This window comes from Macaca thibetana, chromosome 1, assembly GCF_024542745.1.
Source record: "Macaca thibetana thibetana isolate TM-01 chromosome 1, ASM2454274v1, whole genome shotgun sequence".
NCBI lineage: Eukaryota > Metazoa > Chordata > Mammalia > Primates > Cercopithecidae > Macaca > Macaca thibetana.
In genome coordinates, this window is record NC_065578.1 from 131,647,931 (window position 1) to 131,671,671 (window position 23,741).

The 23,741-nt window shown below is 38.7% G+C and overlaps 1 protein-coding gene and 1 pseudogene across 6 annotated transcripts in view; both read right to left on the bottom strand.

Moving 5' to 3' along the window:
- The window catches only part of AIM2 (absent in melanoma 2), a 130,766-nt gene that overhangs the window by 17,846 nt on the left and 89,179 nt on the right, over positions 1 to 23,741 (bottom strand). For 3 of the 6 annotated variants that reach the window (XR_007719375.1, XR_007719374.1, XM_050758379.1), the window contains exon 1: positions 2,730 to 2,993. The exons of 2 other annotated variants lie outside the window; for them this stretch is intronic. The gene's annotated coding sequence lies outside the window, so the exon portion shown is untranslated. Of the gene's footprint in view, positions 1 to 2,729; positions 3,009 to 23,741 lie in introns of those variants that run through there. One more of the 6 variants, XM_050758417.1, reaches the window with a different exon arrangement.
- Positions 7,231 to 11,272, bottom strand: LOC126936728 (cell cycle checkpoint protein RAD1-like; annotated as a pseudogene).

The window sequence follows — 23,741 nt, forward strand, 5'->3', positions numbered from 1 at the left end:
CAGGAGTTTGAGACCAGCCTGGCCAATATGGCAAAACCCCATCTCTACTAAAAATACAAAAATTAGCCGGGCGTGGTGGTGGGGGCCTGTAATCCCAGCTACTCAGGAGGCTGAGGCAGGAGAATCACTTGAACCAGGAGGCGGAGGTCACAGTGAGCCAAGATCGCGCCATTGCACTCCAGCTTGGGCGACAAGAGCAAAACTTTGTCTCAAAACAAACAAACAAACAAAACACTACAACAAAAAGGAAACAGGATACATTTTCCTTTTATTTTTAAAATAGATTTATCGAGGCATAACTGGCATACAACACAGTGCATATATTGGAAGTATACAATCTGATAAATTTTCGCATATACATATACCTGATGAAGTGCAATTAATCAATTTGTTCTTTCATGGATCATGCTTTCACTGTCTTATTTAAGAAATCTTTTCCAATCTCAAGATGAGAAGATTTTATGTTTTCCTCTAAAAATATTATGGTTTAATCATTTTATTTGGGTGTATGTACCGTTTTGAGTTATTTTGTATATAGTATAAGCAATGACTCAAAGTTCATTTATTTTTCATATGAATATGAAATTTCCCAGAACCGTATATTAAAAAGACTATCCTTTTTAACGATTTTTTTTACCTTTGCAAAAATCAGTTGTCCAAATATGAGTGAGTCTATTTCTGGATTCTTTATTCTGTCCATCAACCTATTTTTGTATCTTGTTGCCAAAATCACATTGTAGTAATATAGTTGTTTATGTATAGTATCCAAAATAATACACAAAACATTATAAATAATCATTCAAAAGTTTATAACTATAAGATTAATATGCAGAAATGCATTCCTTTATTCTAGCACCACTCCAAGAGTGAAAAAAATCACGTAAAAAAGTAATTTCCAATAGCAACAAAACTACAAAGTACATAAGAACATCTAATACAATATATTTAAGAGTTTTAAAGGGAACCTTATAAAACTTCATTGGGAGATTTAAAAGACCTACTTAAGTGGGTGTATGTGTGATATTTTAAATGGGAAAACTTGATAAAATGAAGACAGCAATGTTGTCAAATTAATCTATAAACTCCCATCCAAAATCTCAAAGGGTTTTTCATAGAACTTATCAGAATGATCTTAAAACCTAAATGAAAAAAATAAAGACAAAAACCTGCAAAACATGTTGAATTGTTTATTAGGATGTAGTATCCCTACTACTAGGTATCAATACTTACTACAAATGTATAATAATTAAATCGATATGGCAGTGGCATAGAGAAAAATGAACTAATAAATAGAGTGTGGAAACAGGACCACATGTAAGTTAAAGCATGGTACATAATCAAAGTGGCGTTAAAAATCACAAGGAAAGAATGGCCAACTATAAAAAGTATTCAGGCAAATGATAATATTCGGGGAATGATATATTTGGCCTTTCTCTTATATCATACACAAATATATATCTGGCTGGATTAATTATCTAAACAGAATAGTAATGATGTTGAATAAAACACAGAATTTCTCAATACATTGAAGTAGAAGGAGGTTTCTTAAACAAGGCACAAAAAGGACAAGCCAGAAAAAAAAACAAACTTTGTCAAATGTGATTGCATGCATATTCTTAATTTCTTTGTAGGAAACACACACACACGTGCACACACACACACACTAAACAAAGTGTTTATATAAGGCAAAAACTGGGCAGATACCTGAAATATACATATATATATATATAGCTAATAGAAGTTTTGCTTTTGGAATACATGGAGAACCATGTATCACTAAGAAAACAATAAACAGTCTATTTGAAAAGTGTGCAAAAGATGTGAATGAGCAATTTGCTCAAGTATCCAATAAACATAAAAAAGATGTTTGACATTATTAGCAATTAATGACTTCCAGAGCAGCAACATATAAAGTGGAAGAAATAAGCCGAAGAACAGGAAAAGATGTCTATGAGCTGAAAATAACTGATTGTGAATTTTAGGGAAGCTTGAATACCACCATCAGTAGAGTCAATGTTAATAAATTCTAAACTATCACTGTTAATGGCCTCATAATGTTTTTCCTTATATGCTGGTAAGGGCTGGACAAACTCTACTTATACATGTAGAGTTCATGAGTGAAAATTAAAACTATTATCAGGACCATTTTCAAAATAAGAAATAACATTAAAAATATTTGTAATGATAAAGCCATCCAAATGCCCCCGTCCTACTGATGAAAGCAAGGAAGGACACTACCTTTGCTGAATATCTACAATCAGCTTGGCATGATTCCTGCTTTCCTACTTGTCTATAAGAAACTAATCTTCCTATAAGCCTCTTATATAATAACAATCACATTTTAATCACATTTTAATAAGATTGACTCATCATTTTCTCTGAAGTTATGTTGTCTTATAAATGAAAAACTTGCATTTTACTTCATAGTATCTGTTAACTTAAAAAATGCTTGTATTTGCTATTGGCATAAAAGTCAGTCTTACAAACAGACTGATAGATAAACCCCAACGGGATCTGAAGCTTAAGGAACACCAGCTCAGAGACACCAGAGGACATGGCTAAAGTGAGTAAAAGATAAATGAACCCATCCTTTCAGAGCTCATGTCCATTTTCCCAGGTTCAAGTTCTCAGAGGGGTGCATAGCATGGCTGGCATTTCCTCAGTTGTCTTTTTCGGCGGAGAAACGGTTCAGTCTCTCCTCTCTAACCCAGCTCCTCCATGGTGCTTACCTCCTGATCCCTGGGGCGATCAGCAAACCGGGTCTGCCACCTTCTCTTCAGAGAGCTTAACTAACAGAGGGCTCAGGAGAGCATGCCCAAATAACCTACGTGACTTTCAAAGCTACAAAGACTCTGAAACTTCTGAACAGCTTCACACGTACCCCTAATAAACACTTCCCGTCACCCGCAGGCCCAGTGTGGGTAGGAGTGACAACTGGAGCTCTCATTGGCTGAGCTGGTTTGGGTTCTCACTAGCAGCCACAGAAGAAAATTTCTATAGAAACTTGTATCTGAGTCATGCCACATAGTTACACTGATTGGAAACAGAAAGTGGCTAGGAAACTGTAAAAAATGACCGAAGATGACTTAGTGATACGCTTTGTGACTAAGGGGCCTGGTGATGACATTTTTTCTGGTATAAACAAGCACACTGATCTCAGAGGGTATCTACAAGCATTGCCAGTATGCCAGTGCAGCTTCTTGTCTTCAAAGCATAAGAGAATCTGGAAATGAGACCAAAGTGAAAGTACAGACATTCTATTGTGGAGCAAAAGCAAGGATACCCTCAAGGGACGAGTGCAGGCACTCAAAGATTGAGTCACAGGCAATGTGGTTCATGTACTACATGAATAAGCACAATGAAGGTATGGGGTACTCTATGATAAAGAGGAAGGCTTTTCTGGGAAATGGGCGGGCAATTCCCAGAATCGGGGTGCCACCCTTTTCTTGACTAAAGATGGTTAATCCAGAACTGTCATGGCGTCAGGTGCATGATGGGAGTGGGAATTCCCCCATGGAAGTTTTATGATATTAAGGCACAATGAAGCTAAGGGTCAGCAGTCAGCCAAGTTTTCGACCATCTTGGCTTTAACCAGTTGCAGCCGGTTTCTTCTGTGTTACATTCTCATCTGTGCCTAAGTAGGAAGTTTGCAATCTGTCTTCGTTGTCATAGCCTGTTGTAACAGTTCCTGTCTACTAGTGGGGCAGTCCCTCTGCTAACCATTTTGACCCCATTTTTATTGCTTGTAGCCACATGCAAGTAATCGTGCCTCATTCCCTCACTGACTGCTTGCCTCAAAAGCATATATACAGTCTTTCTTCCTAACCAGGCTCCTAACCCTAAACTCAGAGCTTGAGGGCTTGATTCTAGTCTGCAATTTACTTGAGGTTTTCCTTTTTTATTCATTGAATTAACAATTATGCACTGAACATCTAATATGATGTATTAGATTCTGAGAATATAAAAGTTAGTAAGACAAAGTTCCAGATGTTCAGCAGCTCTGCCAAGTCATGGAAACAGACATGTAATTTAATAATCACAATAGGACATAATGATAAGTGTTATAATTAAAGCATGCTCAAGATGCGATGGGAGCAGAGGAAGAGCACCTAACCATGCCCACGTAATCAGCCCAGAGCTGCAGGACCTCCTTCACTTTCTGCTGCAAGGCTTGTTTCTACACTTTTGCCAGCTGTCAGCTCAAATAGCACCTTATCTGTGGGGCTTCTCTGACCAGCATGTTCTCTACCTCTTCACCGCATTATTTTTTCCCACACGTGTTACTGACCACCATCTGACATACTGCATATGTCATTTGTTTGTTTATTCTCTGGCTCATGCTCCTAAAATGTAACACACATGAGGGAAGAGATTTCTGCCCACTGGCTCACTGCATCCACTTCACCTGATACAGTGCCAGGCATAGAGAAAGTGTTCAAAAAATATTTGTTGAATGAGTGAATGCATGAGTGAGTGGATCACACAAGGCAAAAGAACACCAAAGAGAACAATATGTAAGAATTAAAAAAGCCTGCGAAGTGTATGAATTTGGTAACCTACTGAGTAAATGAGAAAAAGCTCCCTGTTGAGGGAGAACCCAACAAGCACCACCCCGGAGAGGCATAGTGATTTGAGGCTTCAAGTCCTGTGAAAGGTGAGTTAAGTGATTAAACTGGGGAGTGGTCTCAATGAGGAGCAGGTACACTGCTGCATCCAGGGCAGACAGACAAGTGCTCATCCTTCAGCTTTGTTTTACCAAGAAATTTGATCAGAGAGATACCCGACTGGGTGACAAGACACAGAAAGGAAAGGAAGCAACCGTGCTGAAAAGGGAAGTTTGTTAATAGTCTCACAGAGAAAAGTGGGATCCCCAAGCCCTTTCCCCACTGACTCCTAGAGTACTGACAGCAAGGTTTACGCCATAAGCAGAAGACTGGAGGATCCCACTGTAGCGACTGGCCCAAGAGGGGAAAAACTCCCACCGTTACTGACATTTTGAGTTTTTCCAGCATGAAGACTCAGGCCCTTTCGTGCTAATCCTATAATTAAACTAACTCATAAATAAACCAGGCCAACACAAAAAGAGTTCAATTCAGTTTTGTGTGTATATATGTATAGATATTTCTTTCTTAAATATGAGTAAACAGATATAAATAACATTCAGAAAAGCCTCCAACTTAAAAAAAAAAAAAAACAGAAAACAAATCAGAAGAAGGAACTTAAACAAGGACAAAGCAGAGGGTAGAAGAAGAAATATATATGTGAGAGATAAGAAAAGACATTGCATCCATGAAACAAAAAGACAGTGCTAATACTTGTAAAAAATGAACAAATTAACAGGAGAGATTTTATAAATATATTATCTAAATGTGATAGCAGAAAAGTTTTAAAGCTAATAGGGTGATAAAGTTGAAGAGCTCTTTCTAAAAGTATACCTAGAAAACAATAAAATGGAAAAACAAACAGAAGAGAAAAGATAAGAGATATACAGGTTTATGCCAGGATGAATAATAACCAGCTAATAAGCATTTAAACAAGAGTGAGTGGAGAAAAAAGAAAGTTATCAAATAAATATCGAATGTGATGCATGAGAAAGAACACACACAAAAGCATGTCATTTTGCATTTTTTTTCCAGTTTTTTTTTTTTTTTAGTAGACTTTGTCTTTTAAATCAGTTTTAGGCTCACAGTAAAACTGAGCTGCAGGCACAGGTTTGCATATACCCCTTTCCCTCACACATGCACAGCCTCCCCATTATCAACGTTTCCACCAGGGTAGACCCTGCATGGACACATCATTATCACCCAGACTCCACAGTTTACATTAGGGTACACTTGGTGTTGTACATTCTGTGGGTTTGGACAAATGTATAATGGGTATCCACCATTATAGTATCATACAGGGTGGTTTCACTGCCCTAAAATCCTCTGTGCTCTGTCTAGTCATCTCTCCCCACAAATCCTGGCAACCACCCACTGATCTTTTTACTGTCTCCATAGTATTGCTGTTTCCGGAATTTCATATAGTTGAAGTCATACAGTATATAGCCTTTTCAGACTTTCACTTAGTAATCTGCATTTAAGATTCCTCCATGGGTGTTCGTGGCTTGATGGCTCATTTCTTTTTAGCATTAAAAAATATTCCATTGTCTCCATTTCTCTCAGTTTATCCATTCATATACTGAAGAACATGTTAGTTGCTTCCAAGTTTTTGCAATTATGAATAAACCTTCTATAAATATCTGTGGCATGTTTTTATGTGGACTTAATTTTTCAACTTTGGGTAAATATCAAGGAATGCAATTGCTGTACTGTATAATAACATATAATAAGAGTATGTTTAGTCTTGTAAGAAACCACTAACTGGTTTTTTATACATTGATTTGGTCAAAAAATGTTTATGGGCAAACGGAAGGTATCTAATAAGTACTGCATTGAACAGTTTTAAGAATAAGGAGAAAATCTATGACTCTGAAGACTTTTATATCTTGTCCACAGATTTCTTAAAAAGGTATGCTTTAGAAATAGATCATATAAAGAATTGTTCAGACTTGTTTAGTGATGCCTCAATTTCAGAACTTTTGTAAAGAAATCACAAGTAAAAGCAAACACCTCAAGGCAATTAAATGTTAATTTTTAAAAATGTATCTAAACAGTGATTTCCACACTTTAGCATGCATCAGAATTTCCTGGGGGAAGCTTGTGAAAATGCAGATTTTAGGCCTCACCCCCAGCATTTCTGACAAGTTCCTGGGTGATTCTGATGCTGTTGGTCTTGGCACAACACTTAGAGAATCACTGCTTTAATATCTAATCTCTGGCATTTAAACTAATAAGCAATGTCCATATGCCTTTGCATTTTCTAATAGTAAATAAACAAAAGAACAGTTCTGATATGCCTTCAATAACAAACTTTAAATCTTTAGACTCTTGAAATGTTCTACTTAAATGGAATAGAACCTATAACTTATTCATCTTGGCTCACAATGATTCCCATGAGTTCAAAAGACAGAGCCACAGGACAGTCTAATACCAGATAATCTATGACTTCATGAAAGCATTTGTTCACAAAATACATAGCTATTAGGGTACAGGGACGACCTTGCTTTTATCTTCTCCATGCATCTTCTCTATAGAAAATTCAATAAGAAATTATGAAGATTTTTATACTCAGAATGAGAACTCAACTTATCATGAATGTACACATAAACATCACAATGAACCATCATACTCAAGCCTCAGATTCAGGAACTTCTTAATCAGGGCAACAGTAATATTCCATAAAACGTATTTGCCCCATTCATTCTAATCACATACTATAATGAAAGAAATCCTGTTATTTGTGTGAATAAAATACCTTGCAAGATAGGACTAATGTCTTTGTAAAGGGTATCAGCAAATAAATCAAATCTGTTGACCTGGGTCTGATTATAATGAAATGCTTGCATCAAATAAAAATCTTTGGAAGTCAAGTTGCAAACTTTCTAAATTTCCAAAAGTAGATAACCTGAAATAATGCTTGTCAGGAGACATGATAATCTGTAGGACCTCAGTCATCACATCCAATTTGGGAAATGCTTCAGAGCCCCTCTGACTGCAGAATAATTTTATTAATAACATTGGTACTGCAGAAGTCAAAATCCAGAGGCTCCTCAGGCTCTCGAGTATTGATTTGCAGACTGTCACCGTTCCTCCTTCTTCCAAAAATAGCATCTAAGGGTCACCATAACCTTGGTAATACATTCAAAGTGCAGTTAAAATCCCTGGCATAGGATTTGATCCAAAAATAAACAGTCTAAAAGGACAATTAAGTTAATTTTAAAAGTAACAGACTCTTCCTGACATGTAAACTCTTAAAACACTCCAGCCTTTGCAGTGTGGCCCAGACGCTAGAGAGCCCTTCCTAGCCAAGTCCCTGGAGAAGTAAGCTCCAGCTCCCTGAAAACAGGAGGAAGTGGAGCAGCTCCTGCCACTCTTAATTTTTGTTTTCAATTTCATTGATTTCGGCTCTAATTTTTTAAAACTGTATTTTCTTATGCTTACTTTGCATTTAATTTACTCTTATTTTTCTAGTTTCTTAATATGGGAGCTTAGATGATTGATTTTTAGGTCTTTCTTTTTTTCTAGCAACATGCTTTTAAAATTACAAAACACCAAGGAGAGAGAAGATCCTAAAAGCTTCCTGAGAAAGAATAGATCATATCTGAGGATTAGGAATAAGAATAGAATTGGCATTCTTGACAGCCACACTAGAAGCTACAAGAGAGTGGAGCAATTCCTTTAACATTTGAGGAAAACAATTTTCAGCCTAGTCTTCTATACCTAGCTGATAATTATAATTACATGTACATGTAAGGAAGGAACAAAATTATTCAGGAATCTCCATGTCTTAGTTTGTTTGGGCCTCTATAACAAAAACACTATAGACTAAGTGGCTCATAAACAACAATTTATATACACATTTATTTCTCACAATTCTGGAGGCTGGGAAGTCCAAGATCAACATACCAGCATATTCAGTATCTGGTGAAGACTTGCTTCCTGGTTCACAGGGAGCCATCTTTTTTCTTTTCTTTTTCTTAGAGGCAAGGTCTTGCCATGTTGCCAAAGCTGGGCTCTAACTCCTGGACAGCAGGTGTGCGCCACCACACCTACCAAGATGACGGCTTTTTGCTGTGTCCTCACACGGCAGAAGAGATGAAAGTGCTCCCTGGGCACTATCCCACGTAGTATAAGAGTACTAATCCTACTCACGAAGTCCATACCCTCAAGATCTAATCACCTCCCCAAAGCCCCACCTCCTAATATCATCACATTAGGGGTTAAAATGTTAACATATGAATTTTGGCGGTAACACAAACATTCAGTCAACAAGGATGATGTCACCCCAGGAAAATGGTGACCAGAAGCCCTTGAACTTTGACTTGTACAGAGCTAGACTGAAACTTGTTCAAAGCAGGGGGACAGAAAGCTCAAAAAAGAATATTTCCTAAGGAAAAAGTGTGTGAAATATAAGGGTTGCAGGTAGTGGGTGGTTGCAGAGAAATTACCTGAATTTATTTTGAGAGAAATTTTACTATTTTGGATTTCTTAAAATAATTAGCAATAAGCACATCAAGATGGAATAAATTATTAAAGATGTGTCACTGACTTCAGAAAAAAATAAAGATGCATAAAGAAGGAATCTAACCATACTACATGGCTTAACGATTAGTTTTATCTAGAGAGTTATGGTAATTTAAAACACCAAACAATGATTTAATCAACAATTGTGAAATGACCATATTGGGAAAGTAGGAAGAGAGACAATGCACATGTATTGGTAAGATGTAGGGTTCCAACAATGTAAGAAAAGAGGTGTAAGAAAACCAAATTTGTATCTTCTATTGCAGCAAATCAATAGATAATGGAGTGGCTAAAATTGAAAACTAGGAAGATAACATATTATTATGAAAGGTTAAAAAACGTTGCCTCGAGTGAGTGGGAATTGGGAGTGGGAAGGTATGAGGCAGGGGACTACTCTTTTATTATCATCCTTGTAATATTGTTGAATTTCAATCAATAGTAATATAATAATTGAATGAAAATAAATTTAAAACATAAATAGCTCTACTAAATGCTCGCTGAAGTATCTTCCTATTCTAAGGCTCTATATTCTATACCATTTAGCTCTACTAAATTTTAGCTCTACTAAATGCTCACCAAAGTATCTTCCTATTCTAAGGCTCTATATTCTATACCATCCTAAGGATCTATATTCTACACTATTAATCCAAATATGATCTATGATAAAATATAATAATATTTCAGAAATAGAATTCATTACTTCCAGCTAAGTGAATTTGGAAAGGTCCAATTAAAGAAAATAACGCACTTGGACGATTCCTATTAGAAGGAATAAGAGTTTTAACATATGGAAATACAAAGAGTGGAATTCTAGGCCAATGGAATTGAAGAGTCAATACTTATGGACCACCTATATATAACCAATTATTGATGCGTTCTCTAGAGTCCCTGATTGCCTCTGGCACAGAGAGCTAACCTTTACCACTCAGCCAGTAAGCCAATAAGTGAGAGGTCTTTTTCACAGGTTATCTCATGTAACCCTACCACTCTATGTGGTAAAAATATTAACTGCAACCCATAAGTGAGGGAACAGAATTTAAAGAAGTTAAGTCATTTGCTCTAGAGTACCCTGCTAGTATGTGGTATAGTCAGAATTTAAACCCAATTATTTTCTAAAATTCCAATTCTCTTTCCATCACTCTGCCCTGTTTTTGGCATATTTGTACATAATTTATATATTCTATATAATGTGATCAAATGAAAAAAACCCTGGAGAGTCAGGGCCTTCCCTCTTCCAAGCCCTTATTTCTGGTTCTTGCTTACCACATCCTTCCCTTCTCCTTTCACACAGCTCAAAACACAGCTAGACTTTCTATTGGAGAGAAAGCAACTATCTTGAATTGCTCAAGATTCCTACTGCAAACAACATAAGCTATTTTTGATAGTTTAAGGAAACAGAAACTTTATTAAAAATATTAAACTCAGGCCAGGCACGGTGCCTTATGCCTGTAATCCCAGCGCTTTGGGAGGCCAAGGCGAGGGGATCACTTGAAGCGAGGAGTTCAAGGCCAGCCTGAGCAACAAACAGCGACCTTGTCTCTCCAAAGAATTTTAAAAATTAGCAGGGCGTGGTGACACACGCCTGTAGTCCCAATTACTTGGGAGGTTGAGGCAGGAGGATCACTTGATTGTCTAGGAGTTTGAGGCTGCAGTGAGCTGTGATCACACCACTACACTCCAGCCCGAGTGACAGAGCAAAACCCTGTCTGAAATACACACACACACACACACCCTCCTCAGAGATCATTGGAGAATCTGAAGGACTGAAGGAACAAAGTCAAGACTAAACTCACAGAATAAAAGAAAAACAAAAAACAAAACTGTGTTTCCCACACCTTCTCCCTCCACCGACATACACACACACCAAACCAGGCAACAAAACTATTCTGAATAAGTTCACTGTTTCTGTTCCATAAACATATAATGCCAAGACCTGACAACACTGCAATTGCTCAATCTACAGTACAACTGCCACTTCCGTATGTACTTTGCAATTGCTGCTATTGCCTAAAACCCAGATGTCTCTGAAGCCAGCCGCATCAGCAAGATGGAAACTCCATGGAGAGCCAGGTTCTCATGTTGATGACTTCTAAATCAAGCCCCCCTTGGAAGCATCTGACAGGGCAAGCCTAGGTCATCTGTGTCCATCTGGGTTGCAAGAAAAGGAAACTGAGAATTTGACTCCTGTCTTCTGCGTTGGGGACATGAGAATTATTACATGTGAATTATTTAAAAGATTCTGGGAAGGCACAAATGTGACACATGGCCACTAAAAACTCATTCAAGAGAGATAAGGATTCCAGAATTACTCCCAGATTTCTGGCTCAGGAAAGTAGGTGAATGATAGTGTCATTACAGAGACAGGGAGCACCCAAGGAGGAGCAGGTCAAAGTAAGTGAGGAAAATGTGGGTTTAGCGCTGGAGGTGTTGCGTTTGAAGTGCCCATGAGATATGTAAATGGGGATGTTTAATTGAATATATGAGCCTGGAGCTTAGATAAAAGGTCAGAACTCCAGACAGTAACGTGGGCAGCATCCAAATACAGATGGCAGCCAATACTGCAGAACAGGATGAGACTGTCAGGAGAGGCCACCATGAATGAGAAGGGGGCAGGCCTCCAAGCCACGTAGAGCTCAGACAGCAAGTGATTGGGCTAAAGAGGAAGAGTCAAGAAGGAAGACTTACAAAGAAAGGTCAGGGCAGTAGAGAAAAGAAGCCAGACCTGGTGGAGTGCTGGAAGGCAAGGCAAAGAGTATTTCAAGGAAGACGACACTCAGTGGTGTACTGTGTACTTGAGTATTGCTAAGAGAGTAGATCTTAAATGTTCTCTCTCTCACACACACACACACACACACACACAATATGTGAGGTGGCAGACATGTTTATTAGCTTGATTATAGGATCATTTCACAATGTACACAAATATCAAAACATCACATTGTATACTACAAATACATACAATTTTTATTTGTTGATTATACCTCAATAAAGCTGGCGGTGGAGTGTGAGGGGAAAGAAGGATAGGGCTCAGATCTAGCAAATCCTGTTTCAGATCTAGGAAATATCCAACAGATAATTATTTGCTTCCACCAGATTTTACCCATCATTCTATGATGTTTAATTTGGTTTCCTCTACTTATATTTGATCTCAATGTACTGAAACAGGGAGCAGGTAAAAAGACAACAAGGGTGAGGCAAAAATATTAATAAAAGCCAGACAATAGATCCTAAAGCTCTTCCAGCTTCTGAACCACTTATCTTTGTCCTCATTGTCAGTATCTCTCCTCTTTCCACCTCGTAAACATGGATGCTTTGTTTGTGACATGAGGCTGTCTCTGCTTTCCTTTTGGCCAGCTCATCAGAGAGCTCTGGGGCCAGGCCTTTCCTGGCCTCCCTCTGCCCACATACACTAGGCTCCAGGAGAATCTGAACATACCTCACCCTCTACTTCATCCTCCTCCCCCATCTGGCTAATTCCTACTCACCTCCAGGTCTTTCTTCATATCTCACTTTCTCCAAAACTATTGTCAAATCCTGCAAGCCCAAGTCTGAGTTAAGTGCTCCTGTTGTTTATTTTTCCATCATCTCCAGGACATTCCATCACACCAAAAGTGGAAAGAAGTAAACTCACACGCTCGGGCACCATACCCGTGCAGGTTAAAATCCCTGCTCCACCCACTTGTGTGGTCTTGAGCAGGTCTCTTAATCTACTGAAGGCTGACAGTCCCTAATCCTAGAAGGTGTTGTGAAAATTAAGAATTTACACATTTAAAACACTAAGCAAAGTAACTGAAAGATAGAAAGAACTCAGTAAACTCTATCCGTTATTATGATGACTATCAATATATTGTTTTATGCGGTCTAATGTTTTGTCTGCCTTTTTCAGTGAAGTGTATAAACTCCTTGTGGGCAGAAACTGAATCTGTATAAAATAATTACAAACTCGAATCACCAAGACTCACCACCTTAAAACTCCAAGTGTACATTTAAAACTTTGTACTACACATTTTTATTTAAATGCATAATGAAAAATTCAACCTTTACATATCCTAAATCATTGATTGTCTTAGGACTCTAAGTACTTTCTCATTCTTACTTCCCTTTTACTGTTAACGGAACCACAACTCTCCCACTGACATAGGCTCCCAAACCAACAGTCTCTACTTCTTCCCTTTTCCTTGACCCCTACACTACTCAATGTCTTTTATATGGACAATTCTAGTGATAGGGCTGAGTCAGGGGAGATGGTAAGGATGATGGCAGTCAGGTGAAGGAGAGGATGCAATAAAAAAAAAAACAATGATCACCATGGCTGAGACTAAGGTAACATTTAAATGTCAGTGGAAGGAACCATATTTGTGCTGAACTGTGGAAGCATACCTGAAGACAAGGATGGGGGGATCAGGAGGATGATTCTGGTATTTACAGCCCAACATTTATATTAATCAATTATTAATAAATTCTTAAGAACCTATGATGCCATCTGTATGTTATAAAAAGCAATGCCAGGCTTTTCCTTTATTCTGGAAAGTTTTTTTTTTTTTTTTTTTTTTTTTTTTGAGATGGAGTCTTGCTCTGTCACCCAGGCTGGAATGCAGTGGCGCGATCTCGGCTCACTGCAAATTCTGCCTCCTAGGTTTAAGCACTTCTCCTGTCTCAGCCTCCCGAGTAGCTTGGATTACAGGTGCCCACCACCATGCCCAGCTAATTTTTGTATTTTTAGTAGAGATGGGGTTTCACCATGTTGGCCAAGCTGGTCTTGAACTCCTGACCTCAAGTGATCCACCTGCCTCGGCCTCCCAAAGTGCTGGGATTACAGTCGTAAGCCACCACGCTGCCCAAGTCTATTTTTTAAATATAATAGTGATAAATGGCAGAGTTTGGTAGATTTCTGCATTGCCAGAGTGATCCTTTGATCCCTAAGTTTTTTTGCATAATTAAAAAATTTTCAGTTTATTCTTACTTCTTTCCTGTTTCTCATTTAACAAAGTAGATGAAGGGAAATTACAAAATAGTGGAAAGACTTAATGCAACTGGTGATAAGTTGGGTCTCTAGGTGGAACATCGGGTGGACAGAAAAAGAGGAAGAGGCATAGATGAGGCACGGGATAATTTTGATGTTATCAGGCCTGCTTGAGGTCTGAGGGTGACTGAAATGCCTCTGGAAAATGACTTTGAGGTGTGTCACAAAAGTTGTGTCTCTGACACTTGGATCCTACATCTTCCTGAACATGTGGCCAAGATGTTTTTTCAATAAAAAAACATGCCTTAGAACCATGAGAGGAAGGAATGCCAGGATTCAGGAGCTGCATGACTCAGCTGGGCCTGATGTTTGCTGCTTCATAATGTCAAGGGCATGACTTACAGCTTCAGTCTGGTTTTCCCCAATTCAATATCAAAACATATGCCTCAACAGAGGCAAATGATGTTCCTCCACCAAGCCCCATCTTCAATGAAACTGCAGTATCTAAATAACTGCAGCTTTTTCTTTCTATGTATTGATGTCTGATATGATTTAAATATTTGTCTCCTTCAAAACTTGCATTGAAATTTAATCCCTGATGTGGTAAGATTGAGAGGTGGGGTCTTGAAGAGGTGATGGGTCATGAGGGCTCTGCTCTCATGAATGGATTAATGGCTTAATGGACTAATGGCTTATGATGGGAGTGGGACTTGTGGCTTTAAAAGAAGAGGAAGAGAGACCTAAGCTAGCTCACTAAGCTGCCTGGGGTGATGCTCTCTGCTGCCTGGGGACTCTGCAGAGTTCCCACAAGCAAGAAGGCCCTCACCAGATGGGCTCCTCAACCTTGGACTTCTCAGCCTCCAGAACTGTAAAAAATAAATTTCGTTTCATTATAAATTGCCCAGTTTCAGGTATTCTGTTATAAGCAACACAAAATGGACTGCAACAATGACTAAGAGCAGCTGTATTCACGGGTATCTCCATATTCACACTTTAACTTAGTTCATCACCAAACCCATTACATCTTCTTGCCTTCCTTTATCCTTTATTCAAAGAAAACACTGACTAGTTTCTTAAGAAAACTTGGTTAAGGACTGTCATTTGTATGAGATGGAAAATGTGTCTGTAGCCCGGGAGACCATTTCTGGCATGAGAGACCAGCTGTGAGCCCAGGAGACCATTTCTGGCATGAGAGACCAGCCGTGAGCTTCTGACCTAGGTGCTTACAAGCATTATTTCAATTTAATATTCCAAACAATCCTGCAAAGTGAGTACTGTTGTTATTCTTATTTTATAGATGAGAAAATAGAGGCTTAGCAGTGTCGTGTGAATGGACCAAGGTCATACAATTAGTGGATGGTAGAAATAAGATTTGAACTTCACCTGGCATAACCAAAGCACATCCTCCTAAGCACTACAAAACACTGCCTCCTGGTGGCAAAATGAAGAAGTTCAACTCCATAACCAAAAGGATAAAAACCACAGTAGATCAGGAAATAGAAGCACAGGAAGTAGACATACAGCATGTCACTTGCTTGAAGAAGCCCTTGTGTTGGATTGTTTGTTCAACCCCCTTACCTACAGGCTCCCCTGCTTAGTTTCACTATCTGGTTCTTCCTTAAGAAGTTTCTTTCCTAGTTTCACTCTTTTACTCTCAGGATAGCTGAATGCAAAACGAAACAAGCAAACAAAAAAAAAAAAAAAACGGGATCACTCTGCTTAGTTCTTTAAATTATGTACCAGTCAAAACAAAAATGGCCACTCAAAACATGTACCCTGACTCCCAGAATCACATGATCACAAGAATATACACATGGTTTTCTATGACAAAGTTATTCTTCTAGGCTTTCCATAAATCACTGCTCTTTCATCTCTGCCCTGCCTATTCTATTGGTTTTTAGTTTTAGTTCAGTAACTACTTGTTTTCAGTAACTGGACTGAAGGCTGTTCCATCTAGATCCCTCAACCCGGCAACCAAAGTGCCTATTCTCCCAGCTGCTAGAAGTGTTACAGCTGACACCTGACTCTATGTTCCAGGACTGCCCTATGCTGAAGGGAACTGCCTTCCCCAAAGTTGCATCCTTCTGTGGAGAAAGCCTGAAACCAAAGATTGGTCTATGAGGAGGTTCAAGGTCACAGCCTTCTTGCCTCACTTACGCATAACTAGAGGCCATCCCAGTTCTAGGGTTCGCAGGGGAATTGGCTGCAGCCCTCATTACAATTTAACTTCTCCCTCTGCCCAACCCATTTTCCCTCTCTCCTTTATAGGTGTTACCAAGAGCACTCACTAATAAACTTCTTGCAGGCAAATCTAACAGTCTGTTTCTTGGGGACCCAACATAAGATGACATTTCAACTCTTAACTTCAGTCATATTCACAATTACTGTCACTTTAAATAAAGTGCAGGAATGCAGTGTAAAGATACATACACCAGAAAAGGATGTGAGTATAATGTGCAAAAATATACCACAAGGTAAAAATAATACATGAATTTAAAGTCTATGAATCAGTCTCTCTCGCATGCTGCTAGAAAGTGTGTGATTGCTTCACATTTCGTAATTTTGTCATTGTAATTGTCACCATGCCACTAAAATTCCATGCCTTTCAATGTTGTTTTTGTTTTTATCTCTAAATAAAAATGTTTAATTAAATGTCTTCTATGGACACTTCAGACCAAGTCCAAAACTTTACCTTAAGGTGAAAACTCTTATTATCTTTCCTACGAGGTTGTGTTTGGGAGGTTATTTGTTTGTCTTTTATTTTTTACCATGAGCTGTTTGTCTAGTCTACTGACATGGTAACTGAAGACACAGATCCCTCTGTCAGAGTCAGCATCAAACGTGTGTAAGGCATGGTTTGACTCTAGGAAACCATCAGGGAAATAATTTTTGATCATTCTTTGAGTTAAAAATTGTCTTTTACATTGATGCTAAAGACTTTCCCTAAGCAACCTCTACCACATTAGCATAAAATGTGTGAGTTTCAAAGGTTCCACCTCAAATGGCTCCCTTGTGTTCAGCACCATCACTCCCTCCTGGTATTCTTCTTCCTGTGTAACTTCCTATTGGCCTCTCTTCTCTTTCAGTCTCTTACTGAAATGGAAATATGAGAATGAAGGGGCAGGCTGTATGTGGGAAAGATGAATCACCATTAAAGGAGAAACCGCAATCCTAATGCTAGACTTGTAGAAATTGGCTTGTATGGTCCTGAGAATGGTAAAAATAATTAATAAAAATAACTTTAAATGTTACTTAATCAAGTAACAGATAATACAGCTAGAAAAGAGAATTATGGGATAAAGGTTACATTTTTTATATTGAGCCATTCTTGGTCTTATAAGTATAGAAGACAGAAAAGCTTGTCTCCAATCCTATTAATTCCTTAAAGCCATGTGTGGCATTACAACCACTGAAAAATGCTGGGTAGAGTCAGTCCACAATGACATATTTGTCACGACATGCTTTGGTAGGCTCTGCCTTTCCCTTTACTTATTCTAGGCTGGGTCCCTTTTGACTACTGTCATCAGTGAAGAGGAGGAGAAACTCCTCTGATTTCTGAAGATTCACAAGTTACAAGACTATCTTACATGCTTGAGGATGGCCAGTATGTAACTGGTGACAATGAATAAAATTATATACTTATAAAGTGCAATCGTTACATTATCCTGATCATCTCTGTTTTCAGAGCAATCTGTAGGATGGGATGAATCAAGGCAGCCAGCTGAAGTCCTGCCCTCTGGGTGCCCTTGGGGGAAGGTATTTGGAGAGTAACTCAGGGGGTGATGTGTAAGGAAGTGGTAAGAAATGTTATGAGTGTGTGTGTGTTCACTGACACACCAGCAATTGCCAAAGCAAAAACGGTGGCTTCGTCCCTCTCTACTGAAAAGGGCCTGCTTAGAATGGGGATGCTTCAACTGCCATCACCTATAAAAATATTGTAGCATGAAAGGGGCCTCAAGGACACACAGAACAGAAAGTAAATGGTATCCACTGGAGTCAGCAATATAGCAGGGCCAGAAGAAACACAGGGTGACACCCCAAGGGCATGCACACCCTAAACATAGCCCTATTTCTAATGTTCAAATTAAGGAAAAAAACAATTAAGTGAAATACTTAGGTGAGTCATCGTATCATGAATTAAAAATTATTGAAATAAGAGGGCAATTATAACCTAACAATTCTAGTTCCTGATATTTACTGTAGGAAACAAATATATAAACTCATTTAAACAAATGGCTATTCACAATTTTAACAGTAAAACATGAAAATATTATCTGAACATGCAAAACTAAGAGACTAACCACCAAAGTGACTCAGGAAATGATTCACCATGTTGCATAAGCTGAAAACAATTAAGTTACTACATAATATGTAGAAGATGACCTAAATTTTATAAATATATATGCAGCAGGAGTTTGTAATAGCAGATAACAATTTTAGCCCTAACTATGCATAAAGTTAAACTCCAAAATACATACTCCGCAATTACACAGATTAGAGACTGGCCCCTGTTCTTGACCCAGGTCCATATTATCAGACTGAAGGATGTTAAAGCTTATTTTCTAAGGAAAAGGAAGAACACGGTGAAGGGTAAGGTGGGAGAGGTGAAGCATAGGCAACCCCATGTCAGGAAGTGGAGAAGGAGGTGAATCCTCATGTCCTAAGTATTCTCTAGGTCCAGCCACAACCCGAAGAATAGGAACAATTGTTACCCACGTTCAGACAGAGAAACCAAGATGCAGAGGGAAGAGGATAGGTTACTGGCCTGAGGTTACAAAGCTTTACGTAAGTAGAGGAGTCAAAATTTGATACCAGGGCCTGGGCACACCGGCTCATGCCTGTAATCCTACAACTTTGGGAGGTGGAGATGGGTGGATCAATTGAGGTCAGGAGTTCGAAACCAGCCTGGTCAACATGGTGAAACCCCGTCTCCATTAAAAATACAAAAAAATTAGCTAAGTACGGTGGCGGGCACCTGTAATCCCAGCTACTTGGGAGGCCAAGGCAGAATTGCTTGAATCCAGGAGGCAGAGGTTGCAGTGAGCTGAGATCACACCACTGCACTCCAGCCTCAGCGACACAGTGAGGTTCTGTCTCAAAAAATAAATAAATAAATAAATAAATAAATAAATAAATAAATAATTTGATCCCAGAAAATGTATTTCCAGAGGCTGAAATCTTAACCCCATACCAACCGGATTCTGCAAAAATAAAATACTGAAAGCACATTAACCCATACAAATACACGAACACACACAACTTTGCCACTTACTAATAGAAAAGAAGTACTAATGACAGCATATATATAATTCTACAAGATCTAGCACGATACTTCAATTCCCCTTCCTAGCTATATAATATTAAAAGGCATCTAAATCTCCTGAGGGTCAGTGCAGTGACGTAGACAGAACACACTGAATTCTGGGAGAAAAATTGGATTTAATATTTCCTACAGATTAACAAATAGGAAATCTTACTCACTACTGGTAGCATAGGGAGATACAACTTGTTTGGAACATAATGTTATATTATCTATTAATTTTGAAGATGCATACATCTTAAGACACAGCACTCCCAGTCCCAGCGAAACTTTTCGCAGCACTGTTAAAGCCAAAAAAGAGGAAACCTGTCAAAGGGACAAATAAATTGTGGCATATTCATGGATACTCATGTGCTGGAATACATTACAGCTGTGAAAACGAACTGCAGTTATGATATAAATGAAGATCAGCAAGTTACAGAGGAATGTATGTCACATTTTATTTCTTTATTTAAATATATATATATTTGAGACGGAGTCTTGTTCTGTCGCCAGGCTGGAGTGCAGTGGCACAATCTGAGCTCACTGCAACCTCCATCTCCCAGGTTCAAGTGATTCCCCTGCCTCAGCCTCCCAAGTAGCTGGGATTACAGGTGCCCATCATCATGCCTGGCTTTTTTTTTTTTTTTTTTTTTTGTATTGTAGTAGAGACAACCATGTCGGCTAGGGTGGTCTTGATCTTCTGACCTCGTGATCGCTCGCCTCGGCATCCCAAAGTGCTGGGATCACAGGTGTGAGCCACTACATTTGGCATATTTAAATTACAAAAATGTGTAAAAACTTAATATATTGTTCATTGTTATAAAACTTAAAAGAAAAGCAGAGAGATAATAAGACACAAAATTAGGTGTAACTTCAGGGAAGTGGAAAGTGGCTAGAAACAGAGGACACACAGGAGCTTCAGAAATAATGATAATATGGCCGGGCGCGGTGGCTCACGCCTGTAATCCCAGCACTTTGGGAGGCCGAGACGGGCGGATCACGAGGTCAGGAGATCGAGACCATCCTGGCTAACACGGTGAAACCCCGTCTCTACTAAAAAATACAAAAAAAAACTAGCCGGGCGAGGTGGCGGGCGCCTGTAGTCCCAGCTACTCGGGAGGCTGAGGCAGGAGAATGGCGTGAACCCGGGAGGCAGAGCTTGCAGTGAGCTGAGATCCGGCCACCGCACTCCAGCCTGGGTGACAGAGCGAGACTCCGTCTCAAAAAAAAAAAAAAGAAAAGAAATAATGATAATATTCTAATAGGATAATATTCTATTAGAATATTCTATTCTACTGCAAACATAATTGCAGTTTTTGCCATTTAAAAGTAATGGCAAACACCACAACTACTTGTGCACCAATCTAATACTAATATTTCATAAATTGGGTGGTAGGTACATCACTGTTCGTTGAGCTGGTGTACTTTTACACCTTAAACATTGTTTAAAAGTATTCTGTATGTAGTATTCAACAATTTTAAGAAATCAAGGCCGGGTGTGGTGGCTCAGGCCTATAATCCCAGCACTTTGGGAGGCCGAGGCAAGTGGATCACTTGAGGTCAGGAGTTCGAGACCAGCTTGGCCAACATGGTGAAACCTCGTCTCTACTAAAAATATAAAAACTTAGCTGAGAGTGGTGGCATGCACCAGTAATCCCTGCTACTCGGGAGGTTGAAACTGGAAAATTGCTTGAAACTGGGAGGCAAAGGTTGCAGTGAGCCAAAATCGCACTACTGCACTCCAGCCTGGGTGACAGAGTGAGACTCTGTCTCTGAAAAAAAAAAAAAAAAAGAAAAAGAAATCAAATGTTCTCACGGAATTTTTTTAAGTATTAGTAACTTAACATACCATAAACATTGTTTGCAATGATTTATGAAGATTTACATTTAAAAAATCAACTTTCCAAAACTCAGAATGTCATTTTACCTTTTTGCTTTGTATGTCTAATTTATTTGGGGCCAATTATTCTTAGTCTAGGCTGTTTATGCAAAAAAGGTAAAAAAAAAAAACTGAATATCAAAAAATTATTATTTATTTTATTAAGGCCATTTCTTTTTGTCTGTTACAAAAGCAATTTAAATCATTACTGAAAAAAAAATCCAGAAAAGGTAGCCAAACAAAAGCAGACAAAGAACAACACTCATAATCCCACCATCCAGAGAGAGAAGCACTACAGGTATTAACTCTTCTGCAGAAATCCCTTCAGATCATTTTCATTGCTATCCGTAAATTAATGTAATTATGGGAAGTGCTTATTTTTGTTGTACATGCTCTATAATCAAGCATTAGAGTCAGTCTAAACCAAAAGGAAGAAAACGTTTAAATCTATCCCTTCTCTCTTTGTCTCTGTATCCTAAGAGATTTGTGAAATGATTCAGCCGTTTCCCCAAGGCAGGAAAAAAAAATAAAGCATGGATAGAGAATAGTTTTTGTTATAAATGTCAACTCGAATCAATTTGGTAGTGGTTGCACGAGCTCTGTTTTGAGACACTTTGTGAAAATGTACCTGAGCTATGAATTCTCAGTGCTGAGGGCTCAGGAAGAGAAAGGTGAATGAATCTGCCACCCCGGCCTACAGGGCCTCTGCTTACGTGACAGCTCCCTCTGTTACCTCTGTTTTCCTAGCTACGTGCTCAAGAATGCTCTCTGCTATGTTCTGCACCTTTTTCTTGGCCTTCCTCCTTTGCTGAAAGATACCTAGTTTACTTTGTCTGATATAGAAAATGTATGTAAATTAAGCATTTTAAGGTACCATGCTTGCCTTGAAGTGAAAAAAAAAAAAAATACTCTTAAAATATTATAAGGGATGCTTGGAAATCTGTAGTGGTTAGAAGCATTTAACATTTTAGTCTCTTAATTGGCAATATCATATTATCAGGTATATTATATTATCAGGAGTATAGTATATTATCAGGAGTTCCCTAAGAAGGTAAGACCACTAAAAAGGACAGCCTCAAACTTTTAATTCAATGCCTTATACTGGTGACTATGGATGTTCATTTTCATGTCAGGGATATTATAGTGAAAGGAGGGATCGAATTGAGAAGAAATTGCAAAGAGTATGGAATTAGACTAGGGTTTCACATATTAAATCTCAATAAAATTTCAGTCATCACATAACACAGGTCCATTTTCACAAAATCTCATGTTATCACAAGCCAGATTATAAACTGTCTTGGTAGAGTACATCTGGGCTTTGGGATGACTCCACTACCAGAGACAAGGGTGCTGGTTCCTGATTCAACATAAACACATGCTGCTGTATGCTGAAAAGATCCTTCTTTAATTAGTTGCCCCAACCTTCTCCTTTGTGCTTCAAGAGAGGCAACTTTGTGTAGTAGAAAGAGCAGACACTTAAACATTTTAAATACATCTTCAAATCCTACTTCTTCATTCACTAGCTAGTTGACTTTAGGAGGGTTACTTAGCCCCCCCACCTCTGATTCTTGTCTGTAAAATAAAAATATAATGCCTGTCTTGCAGTAGTGTTATGAAGAGAAACAGGATAATGTGTAAATCGCCTAGCACAATGAATAGCTCATAGTCTGAGCTTAATAAACGTTGGTTGTGTCATGTACACCGGGGAATAATAATCTAGTATTTAATAAATAAATTGCTATTTATTTTCACTTAAAAAATTTATGGATTTTGGTGCTCTATATATACACGGGCTCCTTTTCCAGCTTTAAGAGACAATTTAAATTTATTTCTTTGTAAGACTGCCTCTGTAAGTTTTTCGTAATTTCTGTGGCTTGCCATTTCTTTCCTGAGGTATGATCATAGACAGAATTGCAAAAGGCACTCTCAGGGCAGACACACTATGGCTTGGTAGAGTCAGAGCTAGGACCAACCAAGAAGAAGAATGTCTGTAACTATTTGTAGGTGCCAGCAGGCTGGAGAACAGAGGTATGACATGAACTGCTTCAAGACTTAGAGGTAACTTTCATTCCCCGAGGGTGCAGGATGATGGGGGGGATGGGGGGTATACAGATACTAAACTGGCCTTTAGTGACAAAAACAAACAAAAAGTATTCCCTTCATCCTTCAATATTGTCACCTGCTTGTGATCTAGGTGATTTCCTACTCATTAGGTTACTCTGAGATTTAGGCAGCTCCAAGGCACAGAAAATCTGGGACAGTAAGAAAGAAAATAAAGTCGGGGAGTAGGCAGATCCCTACCTCTCTTTCACCCCTATAAGGGCATAAATTCTTGAACTGCAGGGGACAGAAAAGTCTGAATTCTGCCCCAGTCTCAGGCAAACCGCTAAGTCTTGTAACGGTGTAGTCTCTGAGACCTGACATTCCTTACTAGCCACTGTGCCAATACATCAGATTCTCAGTCCCTGCTCA